Source organism: Euleptes europaea, chromosome 5 (genome assembly GCF_029931775.1).
Source record: "Euleptes europaea isolate rEulEur1 chromosome 5, rEulEur1.hap1, whole genome shotgun sequence".
NCBI lineage: Eukaryota > Metazoa > Chordata > Lepidosauria > Squamata > Sphaerodactylidae > Euleptes > Euleptes europaea.
This window is the reverse complement of record NC_079316.1, coordinates 25,568,687-25,585,366: the sequence shown is the minus strand read 5'-3', so window position 1 is coordinate 25,585,366 and position 16,680 is coordinate 25,568,687. Positions and strand designations below refer to the sequence as shown.

General features: G+C 43.0%; 1 protein-coding gene across 2 annotated transcripts in view; it reads left to right on the top strand.

Moving 5' to 3' along the window:
• Positions 1-16,680, top strand: part of SCHIP1 (schwannomin interacting protein 1) — a 174,433-nt gene that overhangs the window by 52,248 nt on the left and 105,505 nt on the right. The gene's annotated exons all lie outside the window — the stretch shown is intronic.

Here is a 16,680-nt window from a genome sequence, read left to right as displayed (position 1 = left end):
TTTCAAATATGCACCTTGGCCTATTAGAGTTGCATAGTTTTAATTTAGCTGATGTGTGTGCTAACATTACAGTGTGCTTTGTCATTTGGTACTTTGCCTTGGGGTGTGACTTGCGAATCCCTGAGCCTCTAGCTTCCAGAAATTGGGTGCATTGCACTTTGACTTTAGGGCATGAGGATAAGTAACTTCATTTTGCAGCGTAATTAGCACAGCTGCTTTTAGCAAGAGAAGAGCAAGAAGAGGGTTTTCATCTCTCTCCTTCCCCCCATAGATCAGAACTGGTGGCAAAACATCTCCCTAATGTCATTGTGCTTGCTTTTAATAGAAACTCTTCCTTCCCCCCCCCCCTTCAGCTTCCACTGTATTTATTCCCCCCTCATCATTTCCCACAAGGTAGAGTATATTTCGGGAGCCTGTTTCTGTTTTGAAACCTATTCCTTAGTAGATGATGTGTAAAGTCACATAACTATAGCTGTACATCTAAATATTTTCTCTGTTATTCATAAATGCTATTTAACAATGGGGAGGTGCTGATGACGCGGCATTGTTAGTGATATTGTCGTTTGGGAGCATGTGTCAGTTTTATCTTCAGGCAAAATAACCAATCCCAGAAGAATTTATTGTATGGAAATGATTCACTGAAATGTCTGATCTGTGTTTCCTGCTGGGAGAAGAATACCTTACAGAGTTTCGTGAATGAGCTGTTTCCAACCGAAATGTTACTTGTCTCCGTTCAAAGTTTAGAAGTCTCTTAGGGAGAAGTCCTAAGCAGGTCTTCTCAGAAGTAAGTCTCATTTTTAATAATGGGGCTTACTCCTATGAAAGGTTTTAGGATTGCAGCCTTGGCCCATCTATGGTGATAGATGCATTTTTTGTCGTTTCTTATGGTAGGCAGGTGTTGAATAACGAACTGGGATGAAAACCTCAATTTGTCACTGGTACACTGATTCATAATTTGAACTCACCGTAGTAGTAAAATGGTGTTGTGCAACTTGCCAGCAACCGTAAAATGTCTTACGGTTCTATGAATAGTTGATCACCGGTCTGTATTTGAATGTGTCCGCGGAAAGGTAAATTTTGGAGGCTTGGAGTTCTCGGTCTGAGTTACAATGAAAGCTCCCAAGTGTGTTATAACACTCCAAAGATTATTTTACTCCTTTGTTTTCTCACTGATATAGCTTCTCTTTCCCTAATCCTAACCCCAAGTTTAACTGTCCTCACAGAGAGTTAAAATAATGTGTTCAAAAACTGAAAATGATACAAGTCATTCATGTGGCTGTACCACCGCAGATGGCCATACCACCCCAGATTTCACATAAGGTATCCTTGCTTGAAAACACATGATGATTAGGACCCTTGTGAAAATTGAGCTACCACTGAGTCAGGATGAACAATAAACCTCGTCTTTAAGCTGTGCGTTTTAACTTCTTAAAAGTGGAAACACTTTCAAAACAATCAGTTCCAAATCTAAGGAGGTAAAGTCATGCAAGGAAACTGAACCCCATTATGTTCCTGAACAATGGAGATTGTCTTGAAATCTAGCCCAAACTTGAATATCTTGAGAGTTATTTGTGCATGCAGTGTATCCCTTCATATCATTCAGAGGAAACCTGTGTTCCTGAAAAAATACTGTGTTTTGAGGTGAGATGAGGTGATATTACATAGTGTTGCTTGTGGCGGTTGATCTGTGCTGGCAATGGCTTCCTCAGAAAGGCAAGTTCTCACTTGATTTTACAGTTATTGAGTGGTGAAACATGCATATATGGTTTCATATGTACTATGTGTCTGGAAGATACTTCGCCCCTGGTAAGAACAAATTCCTGAGGAAGGGGCAGTTATGAGAGTGCAGATTTGATGTGATGTGAAACCATGAGGAAACTCTTGGAGTTTGCAATGAGGTAAAAAGGATGGCCTTCCCCTTGCATTGGAGGTCCAACCTGAGCATGTCTTTGATTTTCAGATGGCTTCTTCAGGTAATGGACAAGGGTTTGCCAGTATGTCCTAAGTAGCGTTGATGTGTCCCCAAGCTTTCAAGTAGATGACGAGCATAGCATAATGAAAGCTGTTGATCCCAAAGGAAGGTGCTGCTACATGAAAGATCCTCTAATTAAAACAGGAATTTGGGGATCACTTGCTTAATGTATGAAGAGAGACTTCATGTAAAATATTTTTCCTGTAGTTTAAAATGAAAAATATTTTGCATGAAGCTAAAAGTTTCTCTTCAGAAGCTTACTGACTACCATTGCAAAGACTGTATAAGGGAAGAACAGAATGGTAGGCCTAATGACACCTAGCTCCCTCTCGCTACGCAAGAACGTTTCCTTCTTTCTAATCCCACATCTCTGCCTGTCTGATACCTGGTCACACATGCCAGGTGAATTAGGTGATGGAATGCTGAAGTGTTAGAATGCACTGCATAAAATCATAGAGTTGGAAGGGACCACCAGGGTCATCTAGTCCAACCCCCTGCACAATGCAGGAAATTCACAACTACGGTACCTCCCCCTCACACGCCCAGTGTGATCCTGTGATCATAGACTGGAGGTGGACTCTCATTTAAAAAATATTCCATCCAGATAGAGATCTAGTACTGCAGGGAGAAAGCTTCTAACCCTTTTTCTTTTTTTCCTGTGCTGGTTTTCTATTTGCAGGGAGCTTTTAACCTTGGGGGGAGGGGCGTTTCAAAATATGGCTACCAGTGTGTTGTGGTTCAGTCAAGTTCTGTTGCTTCAAAATTCTAAGGCCTTATTATGTTACATGTGTAAATTGCACCTGATATTCATGCCTTGATGTTTTATCTCCCTGAATGTTCAAGAATTAATTTTATAATGTCCCTCAAATATCCCTCTTCTCTCATCTGCTCCATATCCGTTGATGACATCACTGTCCACCCTGTTGAACAGGCACAGAGCTTTCTCTTTTAAGTCCTGCTTTAGTCCGTTGCAAAGCTATACAGCTTCTCCCCTTATGAAGATAACATAATACAACCCTTCCTTTATTCCCCTAAGCAAAAACTCTCCTTCATGATCTGGTCGTCTTTTCCTGTTGACGATTGTTCTCCTAACTAGTCCTGTACTGTTGCCTCTCCCCAACTCCTGAATAATTCTCTCATTGCTCTGACCATGAGACCGCTTATCTTAACTCCCAGTGTTGGCTTTTCTGCTCACTTGTGGATATTCAACACAAACTCCTTGCCTCTCTCTCAATGTTCTCCAAGGCCTTGGGCCCCTATCGCTCTTATATTCCAAATGTGTCCTTGTTTATGACCTTTAGTTTTGCAGCTCCATCTCTCTCAGCTGTCTCATGGTCTCCTGTTTCCTCTGATGATTCCACTTTTGTTGCTTATGAGATGGATTTTGTCAGAGGTGGACATTTGGGTTTGGCCTTGCCATGACTCTGTCCACAAGGGCAGTGTTTTGGTATGAAGGATGGAATACGGGTAACATCCTGTGAGAATGTCTTTTTATACTGCTGTGTACAGGCAGTGGCTGTCCTCAGCCTTTTCTCATTATAAAGCTTGATATCATAGAAACATAGAAGAGACTTCCAGGGTCATCTAGTCTAACTCTCTGCACAATGCAAGAAATTCACAACTACCCCCACACCCCCTCAGTGACCCCCTACTCCATCCCCAGAAGATGGCCAAAAAACCCCTCCGAGTGGCTCTTTCATTGGAGGAAGTTTACTTCAGCTGGAGAAAGGCTTCATATTTTTGTCAGTGGAATAATAGGGGGTAGGATCCATCCCAGTGCTTTTGACATTTGTTAGTGTAGACAGGATTTGTATTGGCTGCTGTGTAGAATGTGATGGGAGAGGTGGGGATGATGCAGAAGCCTGTTCCTAGAAACTACATTCGTGATCTATTGGATGCATTACACAGAATGAGATGGTAGACTAAGGTGCTGCAGGCTTTGGTCTCCAATTCTGAAAAAAATAAATTAGTAAATGTATGAGCCGTTGGGGGGAGGGGGACTGGTTTCCCTTTTTAAAGCATGACTCCACATCTGGCAGGAAGCTGTCGAGATGTCCCCAAATCAGCCAAGCTGATCAAATAAAGCCAGTAGGCAATATTGGACCCAGTTAACATCTTTGCAAAACCCCATGGTAATTGTTGGAACACCCACACACACACACTAACAGTGCAATCCTGTGCAGAGTTACTCCATTCTAAGCCCATTGAAGTGAATGGGCTTAGGCTAGAGTAACTTTCCTTAGGAGTGCACTGTAAGTGGCCAGCTCATACAGGGATCCCTCTCAGTCTCATTTGCATTGACTGTGCTTCTGCTCAGCCCAGTCTGTCTGCTTGTTCACCTGTCTCCTTGGATGCCCCCTGCATGGCCACTCCATACCACTTGCTGTTAGGTGCGTGGCACGTGGGTGGAAAATGCAGGGGAAAGAATTTGGCTCTTTTGTGGACCACCGAAAAACAAATAAGTGGGTTCTAGATCAAATCAAGCATGAACTCTCCCTAGAAGCTAAAATGATCAAACTGAGGCTCATGAGAAGATGAAAGTAACTGGAAAAGACAATAACCCTAGGAAAAGTTGAAGGCAGCAGGAAAAGAAGACCCAACGTGAGATGGATTGACTCCGTGAAGGAAGCCACGGTCCTCAGTTTGCAAGACCTGAGCAAGGCTCAGTGAAATGACACTTTGGAGGACCTTAATTCATTGGGTCGTCATAAGTTGGAAACGACTTGATGGCACTTGACACACGCACACACACCTTCAAGGCTTACTTCATATGGAAGAAGCATAGGGTTGCCATGACTCGGATGCGACTTGGCAGCACTTAACACACAACACACACACAGTCATCAGCATGTATGGAAACCAGGCTTCCTTCTGGCTGGGGTGTGAATGTGGAAGAAAGTTTGAGTAGAAGTGAGAGCGTCTGGGGCTTGTCCTGTATGAGTGAATGAATAAGTATGTTAGGCATGGTTGTGTGTCTGCTTGTGGTCTGGTTCATTTGCTCACGTTCTTGATATTCAACATATGTTAGATGCCAGAACTGTTGTCTGTGGTTTGGCTTACTCTCTTTGGTTATCTGTTCTGCATGAGTTCTGAAATCTCTACCTTGGATTCTCAGAATATCTTTGCAACTAATCTCTGCCTCATTTGTGCATTCACAGTCTGCGAAGTGGGGGAGAATGTTTTATATAATTTCCCTAAATGCTGAAGTCTTCGATAGTATGTGGTATATATGTGTGATACAGACATGCGCATATTATTTTTGGAATGAGCTCTCTCCTGCTCAAAGATTTAGATTTTGTTTTATTATTTTAACTGCTTACAAGGTCTTTAGTGATGTATTTTAATTAGTCAGTCTTTAAACACTAGAAATGACTCTGTGTAAAATCTCTTGTGATTATAAAATTAAATTAGGCAACCTTGGCATATGTTTTTATGCTAGCTTCCTTGATGAGGTTCCTGGGTTCCTTTCTCCGACTCTGCCACCTGGAAAGTAAATTTAAATTTATCACTTAAAATGAGGGTGTTGAAACTGTGTGGAGTGGAAAAGGGAGAGATGCTTAAAACCCTTGCAGATATTCTGAATTTCACAAGGTTTTGAATCCTGTGAAGAACACTGCTTTTTGTTTGGGGTTTCACTTTTTAGAGTTCCTGCTTTGGTCTTTTAGAGCACTAGTGTAAACTGCTCCTCAGAGAACAATGCTGTTGCTTTGCTGGATCTTACAAAAGGTTCATCTAGTTCAGTTTTCTGTTTCTAGCAGTGATCAGCTGGATGCTCCTTGAAGTTTGTTTTATTTATTCTATTTTAAACGTTTTTATGCTACCTTTCCACCCAAAGTAGTGAAGCACATCAAAACATTAAAATCTCAATATATTAAAACAGTATTTTAAAATGTAAGTCTATACAAAATATTTAAACAATCCAGGAAAACATATAAATGCACATAACAGTAAAACATATAAACACAACCAGGAGGGCCAATAACAGTTAGTGGGGGAATGGCAAACAAAACGAAATTTCACTCCGTGGCAGAAGACAACAATAGAGGAAGTCAGGCGGAATTTCCCTGGGGAGGGAGTTCCTAAGTTTCAGCACCATGACCTAGAAGGCCCTTTCTCAGGTTGCCAGTCATCTAGCCTCAGATGGCAGAGGCACCCAAAGCAGGGCATTTAATAATGACCGGATTGGAAAAGTAGGTACATAGCAGACAGTTCTTAAAGGAGGCAGTTCTTAAAGTATGCTTTTTTCCATGTGGGCTATTTTCCGTGTGGGCTGTTTTCTGTGTGGGCTTTTTTCCATGTGGGCTTTTTTCTTGTGCGCATTTATGACCATGGTCACCGTGGGGGGGTTTTCGGTGAGCATTTTTCATGTGTGTTTTTTTCTGGTTACCGAATCAAAAGCCTCTTAGAAGTCCAGGAGAATTAACAGGGTTACATTCCCACTGTTCATCTCCCAGCTCAGGTCATCCACCAGGGTGACCAAGGCTGTTTCAGTCCCATAATCTGGACTGAAATTGGATTCAAACAATCTGCTTCATTTGGTTGGCCAGCTACCACTCGTTCAATCGCCTTGATCAAGAATGGTACATATGAGACTGGATGGTAGCTTTTCAACTCTCCTGGGTACAGTAGGTTGACCAAAAAGGGTGGGGATACCTCTGAACCAGGAGGTTTCACCAGTGTAAAGGGCAAATTGCTGGACTGTATCACTTAAGGCTACAGGAGAACAAACACATACTTCTGTTTCCACATATGAAGGAGTTCCTGTGCAAGCAGCGTATGTGTCAAGAAGAAATTTCTATCCTGGCCTTTTCCCCACCATGGCAGACTTAAGTGTTTCGGTTGCCTTTTTAAAATAAAATGTGGCAGTCGAACCACTGCCTGCATGAAGCAACCACACATATCATGTGTAGATACTGATAATTCAGAGCTGAGAAAGGTGAAGTGGGAAACCAAGACTGGAATATGTTTCTTCCGAGGGAAGTCTGGGATTCTTCATTTTAAAGAAAACATGACTGGTGTGGTTTGGCCATGGTAGAAGTTTATAAAATTACACATGGGGTGAACAAAGTCACTGAATCGATTTTTTTCTCCTCCTTGGGGAGGGGGGGACCCAGTAAAGTGGATAGGCGGTCGAATCAGGATGGACAAAACAAAGTACTTTATTCGATTAAATGATTAAGTAACTATATCCGCTACACTGATAGATATAGTGATGGTCATGATAATAGATGGCTTTAAAGGGGGATCTGGATAGCCCAGGATAGCTCAATCTTGTCTCAGAATCTAATCAGGGTCGGTCCTGGTCAATATTTGGAAGGGAGACCACCAAGGAATACCTGGGTCCTGACGCAGAGGCAAACCACCTCTGAATGTCTCTTCCCTTGAAAACCCCACGAGGTTGCCATAAGTCATCTGTGACTTGATGAGGAAAAGAAAGATATTCATGATGGATAGCTCTATCAATGGTTGTTACCCATAATGACTAAAGGAAAAACCTCTGAATACCAGTTCTAGGAGGCAATATCAAGATAAGACCTTAAACTCTATGCTTTGTTTGTTGGTTTTCTGGGACAACTAGTTGTGAAACAGGATGCTGGACTAAATGGGCCACTGGTCGGATCCAGCAGGTTTGTTCATATGTAATTCTTGGCTCCATGGTTACAAGCTTCAGAAATGTGAGTGTTGCCAACCTGTATGTCTCTCCTGCATGTATAGCCGAAAAACAGGAGATGTCATCACAATAGTATTTCCTGCCTTTCCCTTTTGCTTCACTTGTGGGCTGCATGGAAGCACTAATGCAGTGTCATGTTTTTCTTTTCCTGCTGATGTACATATTATGGAGGAGACAAAAGGGAAGGTGTTGGTTGATGATGTCTGTGGGCATCTCCCCAGTGTGTCTCATTAACTTATGAATAACCTGAATCTTCCCTGAGTAATTCTGGCTCAGACTTGCATAAGACTGCCTTCACTTTAGAAAGTTCTAAACACAGTACAAGTCAGGAAAAGTACAAAAAGTTGTGATGTTGAGCTGATACGGCACAGTGGCTGTAAATATACAAGTCCTAATCTTTCCACTTTCTTGCTGTACTTCTGTGCTGGTGGCATGATGGACAGATGCTGGCCAGGAGGACTTTGACTTTTTTGCTTGGGTAGTTCTTTTAGCTCTGAGACACTGGCCTCTGGGGAGGGGCCGTGGCTCAGTGGTAGAGCATCTGCTTGGCATGCAGAAGGTCCCAGGTTCAATCCCAGGCATCTCCAGTTAAAGGGACTAGGCAAGTAGGTGATGTGAAAGATCTCAGCCTGAGACCCTGGAGAGCCGCTGCCAGTCTGAGTAGACAATACTGACTTTGTTGGACCAAGGATTCAAGGACTTTGATGGATTCAGTATAAGGCAGCTTCATATGTTCATGTGTGTCTTTTATGTTTGTCCCACCATTGCAAGTGGCTTTTCCATGGGGCCATTTCAGTTTGAAAAATCAGCCTGGAAATTAGAAGGCATAAGCGCCCACCCTGAACACATGAAGCTGCCTGATACTGAATCAGGCCCTTGGTCCATCAAAGTCAGTATTGTCTACTCAGACCGGCAGTAGCTCTCTAGAGTCTCAGGTAGAGGTCTTTCACGTCACCTACTTGCCTAGCCCCTTTAACTGGAGGTGCTGGGGATTGAACCTGGGACCTTCTGCATGCCAAGCAGATGCTCTGCCACTGAGCCACGGCCCCTCCCTTCCTTCACACTGTGGTCCCTTATGAATTGGTGCCCCATGTCTCCCTTTTTAAAAGGAAGAATACTCTTGGAAGCTCGTTCATGGAATTTGCAGCATCCTGTGTAGTTTGGATTTAACAGAGAGCATTGTGAGTTGAGAACTGTCAGGTTGAAATCTCATATTAGCTCCCCAGGTCTGAATATCGGGGTCACTCTAGAAGCCATCCATAAAGGGAAATTGTAAGAATTATTGAAAGAATGGGTGCCATCCAGTTTAAAAATATACTGTATAAATGCTAATGTGTTTTTTAAATAAAATGAAAGTATTGCCTAGTTGAACTGCACCACTTTCTATAAGATGGTTAATGTAAAGTTAGATTTCTTACAATCTGAAGTAATGGTAGTTCTTGAACTGGAGAATCTAATGCTGGTTGGTGACGCAAAAAGCAGCAAACCAGGCAGTCCTTGGTTATGCCTGTTATTTCCTTTTATATGGTACAAGTGAATTGGATACCCTTCTCTTCCCTGCTCCGCCACCTGTGCTAGGTGCTCCGCCACCTCCGCCACATCCCTTTGGCAAGATTCCTTTTACCACTTAATCTGTTTCTCCTACAACAATTGCAGCACCCTGCCTCCAATCTGGAGGACAAGCAATTCCCTTTTTGTTCAGCCACAACATCTAAATCTCCTGGAGGAGGAATTTATGAATGGTAGATTTTGTTAGCATGGTATAGGCTTCTGTATTTCCCTTCTGCTTATGCATGCTGAAATATTTGGTGACAGGTAGCATGGCCATACTTTGGATGTATCTAATTTTGTAATTGTCCTAGAAGATATCCAGTTTTGGTGTTTTAGAAGCGTCAGTTAATAAGTATTATAGACTGTTAAATTAGTTCAAAGATCCTTAAACCCTTAAGCAAAAATTGTGACATAGTTAATTGTACATTTAATGAAAAGGCATCCTTTTTGGAACAATCAATCAGAAGTTGTACCCAAAGAAGAATAACTGCAAATTAACATTAAATATGTTTTGGGGGAAACTGGCCTTGTAAATAGCTTTGCATAAAGGAAATAAAAACTGTAATTAATGGTCTGCTTGAGTTTCATTTCATCCCTAATTGGCATGCAGTGGTTTGAAGCAGTATGGCTAGCTCGGTTTTTAAATCAAGCTGGAGATGGTGCTGCATTGAATCACTAGAGTCACGAGTCATAGTGTTTTTTTATTGTGATTTTGGAGTAATGTTGAATTATGTGGCAGCTTAGTCAGTAAAAAACGTTTTGTTTGATGTATATATGTGATCTTGGCTTTTGAATAGTCATGCTATAAGGTCATTGTAGGAGCTGAGGAAGAATGAGCTGGAATGCTGAAAGACACATCTGGGGAAAGACACACAAATATCTGGAGACCAAGCCCTATGAGGAAAGGGTGAGGGACTTGGGAATGTTTAGTCTGGAGAAGAAGGGGTTGAGAGGGGACAAGATTGCTCTCTTTGAAGGGCTGTCAGTTAGAGGAGGGCAGGGAGCTGTTAGCACATAAGGAAGGCCATGCTGGATCAGACCAAGGCCCATCAAGTCCAGCAGTCTGTTCACACAGTGGCCAACCAGGTGCCTCTAGGAAGCCCACAAACAAGAAAACTGCAGCAGCACCATCCTGCCTGTGTTCCAAATCACCTAATATAATAGGCATGCTCCTCTGATCCTGGAGAGAATAGGTATGCATCATGACTCTGTTCCTATTGGCAGCAGAGGATAGGACTCACAGTGATGGGTACAAATTACAGGCGGAAAGGTACCAACTGGACATTAGGGGGAAAAATTGACAGTAAGAGTAGTTCAGCGGTGGAATCTGCTGCTTAGGGAGGTGGTGAGTTCCCCCTCACTGGCCGTCTTTAAACAGAGGCTGGCAAACACTTGTCAGGGATGCTCTAGGCTGATCCTGCATTAAGCAGGAGGTTGGACTAGATGGCCTGTATGGCCCCTTCCAACTCTATGATTCTATCCAACAAAATTAGGAACACATTAGAGCCAAAGCAAAGCATATTTATTTCGGGGACAGATTAACAGTGCTGTCCTAAACCCTGCCCCCAAATAGCTTAGGATACCAACTAAGCAAGGGGTGTCGAACTCATTTGTGAGGAGGGCCGGATATAACATAAATGTCTCTTGGTCGAGCCAACTGTGCATAGCAAATAAATAAATACCTGGGAAACTACGGGGAGGGATGGCAGGGAGGGCATGCGAGCCCCAAGAGGCCTCGCTTCACCTGAAAAGGATGTGGGGGGGGGAGGAGATGGCTGGGCAAGTGAGGCCAGGTTTCCAGCCGCAGCCCAAAAGAGAACCGGAGGCCAGGTCTACTCTTTGGCTTGCATGCTGGTAGACCAGGCCTCCAGATGTGGGGAGGGATGGCAGAGAGGGTTCGCCAGGCCCATGGGGGCCTGGCTGCACCAGGGAAGCTGCAGGGGGTGGCGGGGAGGGTGCGGGCCTCAGCTCACAGGCCAGAGAACAGCCCTCTGAGAGCCGGATTCGGCCCACGGGTCACATGTTTAACACCCCTGAACTAAGCTATCTTGAAGATGTGCTGGCACCATGACCCTGATGCTGGGTGGTTGTAATCCCTGCATGAATGCAGAATGTGGCCCATGGTTGTGTTGGTTGAGGAACGGAGTTTAGGTGATATCCTAAGTCTCTTTAGCCTGCTCCCTCATCCAGTGCCAGGATAATGTTATTGCAGCAACAACTTTGACATAACTGAAAAAAATTCCCCAACAAGTCATGAAGAAGGAAAAGGTTCTTCCAGCCTTCCACTATGCCTCCAAGTCCAGCACAGATTAAGATGTAGAAGAAGAGTTGGTTTTTATACCCTGCTTTTCTCTACGTTTATGGGGTCTCGAAGTAGCTTACAATCCCCTTCCCTTCCCCTCCCCACAACAGACACCTTGTGAGGTAGGTGAGGCTGAGTGAGTTCGGAGAGAACTGTGACTAGCCCAAGGCTTCAGGGGAAGAGTGGGGAAAGAAACCCAGTTCACCAGATTAGAGTCCGCTGCTCATGGAGGAGCGGGGAATCAAACCCGGTTCTCCAGATTAGAGTCCTAACCGCTCCTAACTACTACACCACACTGGCTCTGTAAACTCCCTTGCAGACAAGTGGGCAGTATACCATTGCACAGTCAGCATGAGGTAATGCTGATATAACTCCTCCCCCCCCACAAATCAAAATTGCCTTTGCTTTTAAATCTGGTTTTAAAATTATAAGGCTTGTAATTGCTACTTAGGCTCTTAAAGACTCTGATAAAGCTGCTGGTGCATTAAAAATACAGCATTGCATACCTTTCGTAAGAGGAGCCTATAAAATAAGATGCACACCTGTACTTACCTGAACAGGGATGGATTTCAACTGACAGCAGAGAGACTGGGATGCCCCATGCCTTTGAACTTTGCTGTCCTGTGGGGATTGTAATCACAGGGTCTATTTTTATAAAATCTAACGATATTTCTGGACCATTTTGGATATTCAGGAGCTGAGAGAATAGGGATTTCGCACAGGCTCAGAAAGGGGGCAGCTTAAATCACCAAAGTGTTTCAGAGCATATGCGTAGACTTAAGTAGAGACAAGGTGAGAAGGAATTTTGGAAATGTTCCAGAGATGGCTGTAAAAAGGCTTCCAGACAGGGAAAATGTGGGAGGAAAATAGGAGCATCAATGCGAAGATGGACTGAAGGCTGTAGGTCTGCAGAGATAAAGGGGAGAAATGTGTAACCTGTTGGAGAATTTGACAGGCTGTACGAGCAGCCTGAGGATCCTGGAGAACAAATTGATGAAGTGGGTATTGCTGCGTGCAGAAACCATATTTGATTCTTCCTGCCCAGCAAATACGTACTGAAATACACACTGCCATGGAAATACATACTGAAATACATACTGAATATTTCTTTGTATGTCTGTGCAGTGCGACAAGATTAAAGATAAGAAAGTTGTTACCAAACCTAGTCTGTGCCTATAAAAGGTGAGGTGTGCCATGAAGTCACAACCAACTCACAGCAACCCCATGAAGTTCCACCTCGTGGGATTTTCACGGCAAGAGATAAGCAGAGGTGGTTTGCCATTTCCTTTTTCTACACAGCAGCCTCAGTCTTCCTTGGTTGTCTCATATCTGAGTACTAACCCTGCTTAGCTTCTGAGCTCTGACAAGACCAGGTTAGCCGGGACTATTAGAGCTGCTACATATTGTGCTGTTCTCAAGCCATGCTTGGGATGTCTGCTCTCTATCCAAGGATCCTAATGACAATGGTCTGGAGCTGAGGGTGGTTCTTGCAGTTGAGCAGGCAAAAGGTGTTGCTCTGTTGAGCTCTGAGATCCGAGCACAGTGTGTTCCACATGACTCTCTAGGGCAAGTTCCTTTTCTGGCTGTGAGGTTCCTGAATGAATCTGTGAAAGCGACAGTTCCCAAGCAAATGCAAGGTGGGAGTTCCCCATGTCAAAAAACTTGGAGGAAAGGTATGTTTTCTGAACCCAGTTGACCCTGTTTAGCACAGTTAATACTTGTAGTATACCTCCATTATTTATTTTCTCCCCAGTGGGGGCTCCAGTGATGACAACATCATTCTCCCCTCTTCCATTTTATTGTCACAACATCCCTGTGAGGTAGGTAGTGCTGAGAGAGAGATAGTGGTCCAAGGTCACCTCACAAGCTTCCATGACAAAGTTTGGTTTTGAACCTTGGCCTTCTAGTCTGACACTCTAACCTCTACACCAGGCTGGCAACTTCCCAACTATTAAGTTGTCTGGAATAAGCTTTGCTGCATGAACATTTTTTTTGCAATTTTTTGCATATTGTTTCCTGTTAAATTAATAATGGGTTACTAATGCCTTCTCCAAAACCTTTTAAATAATAAGCTCCTTGTAAGTAGTAATATGCCAGCATCAAAGCTAATGTAAAAGCTAACAGAACTACCACAGTGTAGTGATTAAAGTGTAGCACTAGGATTTGAATCCCCACTCTACCATGAAGCTCACTGGCTGACTTTGAGCCAGTCACTCTTTCTCAGCCTAGCCTACCTCACATGGTTGTTGTTGTGTGGGTAAAATGGAAGAGGTGTGAAAGATGTGTGGTGCTGCCTTTTGCTTCTTGGAGGCCGGGCAGGACAAAAATGTACCAAATATATAAATCAATACATTAAACAAATACGAAGGGGCCAATTGTCTGCTGTGGAGCTCTATGTTTATCTTGATGTTGTTGCTTGAATTTAACCCACATCTCCATAAGTTAAGAGTTTTGTGTAATGTCTGAGTTATTCCCAGGTTGAAAAGGATTTAAATAAAAATAACAGGAAAACATGCATGGAGTATTCTGGGAGCTGAGGATTCATGCTTCGCATCTCTTCTTGCCAATCTCTGTGTTGCATCTGGCACAAAGCAAAAGGCCTCCTCTGGCCCTATTCCTTGTCTGATTTGTGGTACTCGACCTTGCTATGTTTTGTTCAGTTTCCCTATTGACCGTGTAAAATTGTGCAAGAGTTTTTTTTTTTAAAGCGCTGTGATCTAGGAGCGTAACAATGAAGACTGCATGACTTGAGCACCCTTGGAGAATAACCCAGGTGTAACCCAGTACTATCCAGTAGCTTAAGATCAGAAGAACAAAAGAGATGGGGCTTTAAATACTGAAATGCTAATGAGGCATAAGATGCATGATCAGAACCAAGCCAAGTCTCAGTAGGAATCAGGATACCCTGCAGTAGGCTTTTAAAAAAAGAGTTTGTAGATAAGCTGTTCATAGCCTGTCTTCCTCCCTCCTCCATCAGAGCAGTCTGTGTGACTGAAAGCCATTATTACCCATTACTTATTTGTCTTCTCATATTTTTGAAATGATGCTTTCAAATTCGAAAATAAGAGTAACTTAGACATTGAAAACTAACATTTAACCTATATTGCTCTTGGCTTTGCATAAACGTTAATAGATTGTCTGCACATGAAACTCCATTAATTCCATCAGGGTCAGTCTTGTCTACTCTGACTGGCAGTAGTTCAGGGTCTCAGCTGGAGGTCTTTCATATCACCCACTACCTAATCCTTTTAAGTGGAGATGCTGGGGCTTGAACCTGAGATCTTTTGTATGCCAGGCAGATAAGAAACTCTGCCACTGAGCCACAGCCCCTGCCAAGGAGCAGCCTTGTGTTTGCTCCTGGAAGACTGATCTTCTCCAAATAGGGCTTTAAAAATATGTGATTTTCTAGATTCATTGAATAAAGTTGAGTCACTTTCCACTTCTGTGTGGGGAAAAAAGAGTTGGGTGTAGGAAATGATTCCTGGTGCTGCAGATGTTTTTTGCTTCAAAGGAGTTGTGACGCCACCCAGCCACTAAGCAAATCCCAACGTTCAGCCATCTCATCAGAGTTATAGGCTTTAGACTTATGTATTACCACTGAAGCATAAAAGGAGGCTTCTCGGGTATTATAGTAATGGTTGGATGCAGGGACAATTTGAGAGGGACCCAATAGTGTGCTTCCTTCCCACACTGATGTTGCCCTCTCTCCTGTTCCGAGGGATGCTGAGTGGAGAGGAACGCTATTGATCCTCACTGCCCAGATGATTCCTGTGTTGCTCAGTTATGAGAGTTGTATAAAAATTCTCAGCAGCCTTCATGCTCCTGGGACATTGCTTCAAATAGGACTGCTTCAACTAAAGCAGTGGTTCCCAAAGTGGGCAGTTCCATCCACTGGGGGGCAGTGGGATTACCTAGGGGGGCACTAAGAGGCAAGAGGGCAGCAGGGGGGCACTAGAGGTGGGCCCTTTCAATTGTGTTGTTCACTAATTTACAATAGATCAAGCTATGGCACCATGCTGGCAAATTTGGTGGGAACTATCAGATTTTTTCCCCCCAGTCTTTGAAGAACTGGTACCACTGGATCAGGTTCATCAGTTTTGTTGAATAAATTTCAACTAAAAAGTTTCAAATTTGATTTTTAATAGATTGCAATTAATTGTTACTGTTTTGAAATTTTATTATTATCTTCTTTAGTGCGTCATGCAAACCCCTATTTTGAATAATGCGTTTTCTAGGATAGGGTAGGGGGCGCTGGGGTTGAGCATGTAGAACCAAGGGAGCGATGGCCTGAATAGTTTGGGAACCACTGAACTAGTGCTTTTTAAATAAGTGAGTTTCTGGAGTCGTGGGAAAGTTTTGATAAGCTTGTTGCTTCTGTAGGGAGAAACAGTATCTATAACATAAGAATGGGTCCTTGACTGAGATTTTGAGGGAAGGGGCTAAGCAGGGAACAAAGATTCTTTCTGACTTTTACGTCTCTTTCTGAAAGAGTCTCACAGTGCACTCCTGTGCATGTCTACTCAGAAGTAAGTCCCACTACATTCGGTGATGCTGACTCCCAAGTAAGTGAACATAGGATTGCACCCTATCAGATTGCCATCGTCATGGTGTCTTAGATGTTACACTGGTCCCTTTGGTGTTGAAACATGAACCTTCCAAAGTGAGGTACCCCTGGTTCTAGAGTGCTTTATGGGTAGATCTTTTGCAACTTTTGCTAACTCTGGTCGCTCACAAGAAACTTTATTCCTAACATTTAATGAAAACAAATTTGAGGCAATATCGCTCAGGTGATGGGAAACGGCTGCCATTATTTCTTTTTTACAGCCAGCTTTCAAGTTTTTAACTTGCATTAGAAGGAACAGCAAACGTGTCATTGCATGATTTATTATACTTAGTAGTGGGTGTAATAAGATTTTCTTGTGTGAATAGGAAATTACCCTCTTATCTCTCAGTATCAATAATGTTTCCAGCAAAATCAACATTAGCCTTTAATAGGCTTAGTCTCATTCTTTTCATCATTTCTCCATGGCTGATAATTATAATCAATAGACTTGTTATTTTCTGAAATTGATACATGTGTGAATTACTGAGTGCAAAGGGATTTTTAAAAAGAAGTTAGCATGGCAAGAAGAGCTTTTTCTCAATATAAGTTTCTCTGCAAAGATTGTTGCCATGATCTAGTGG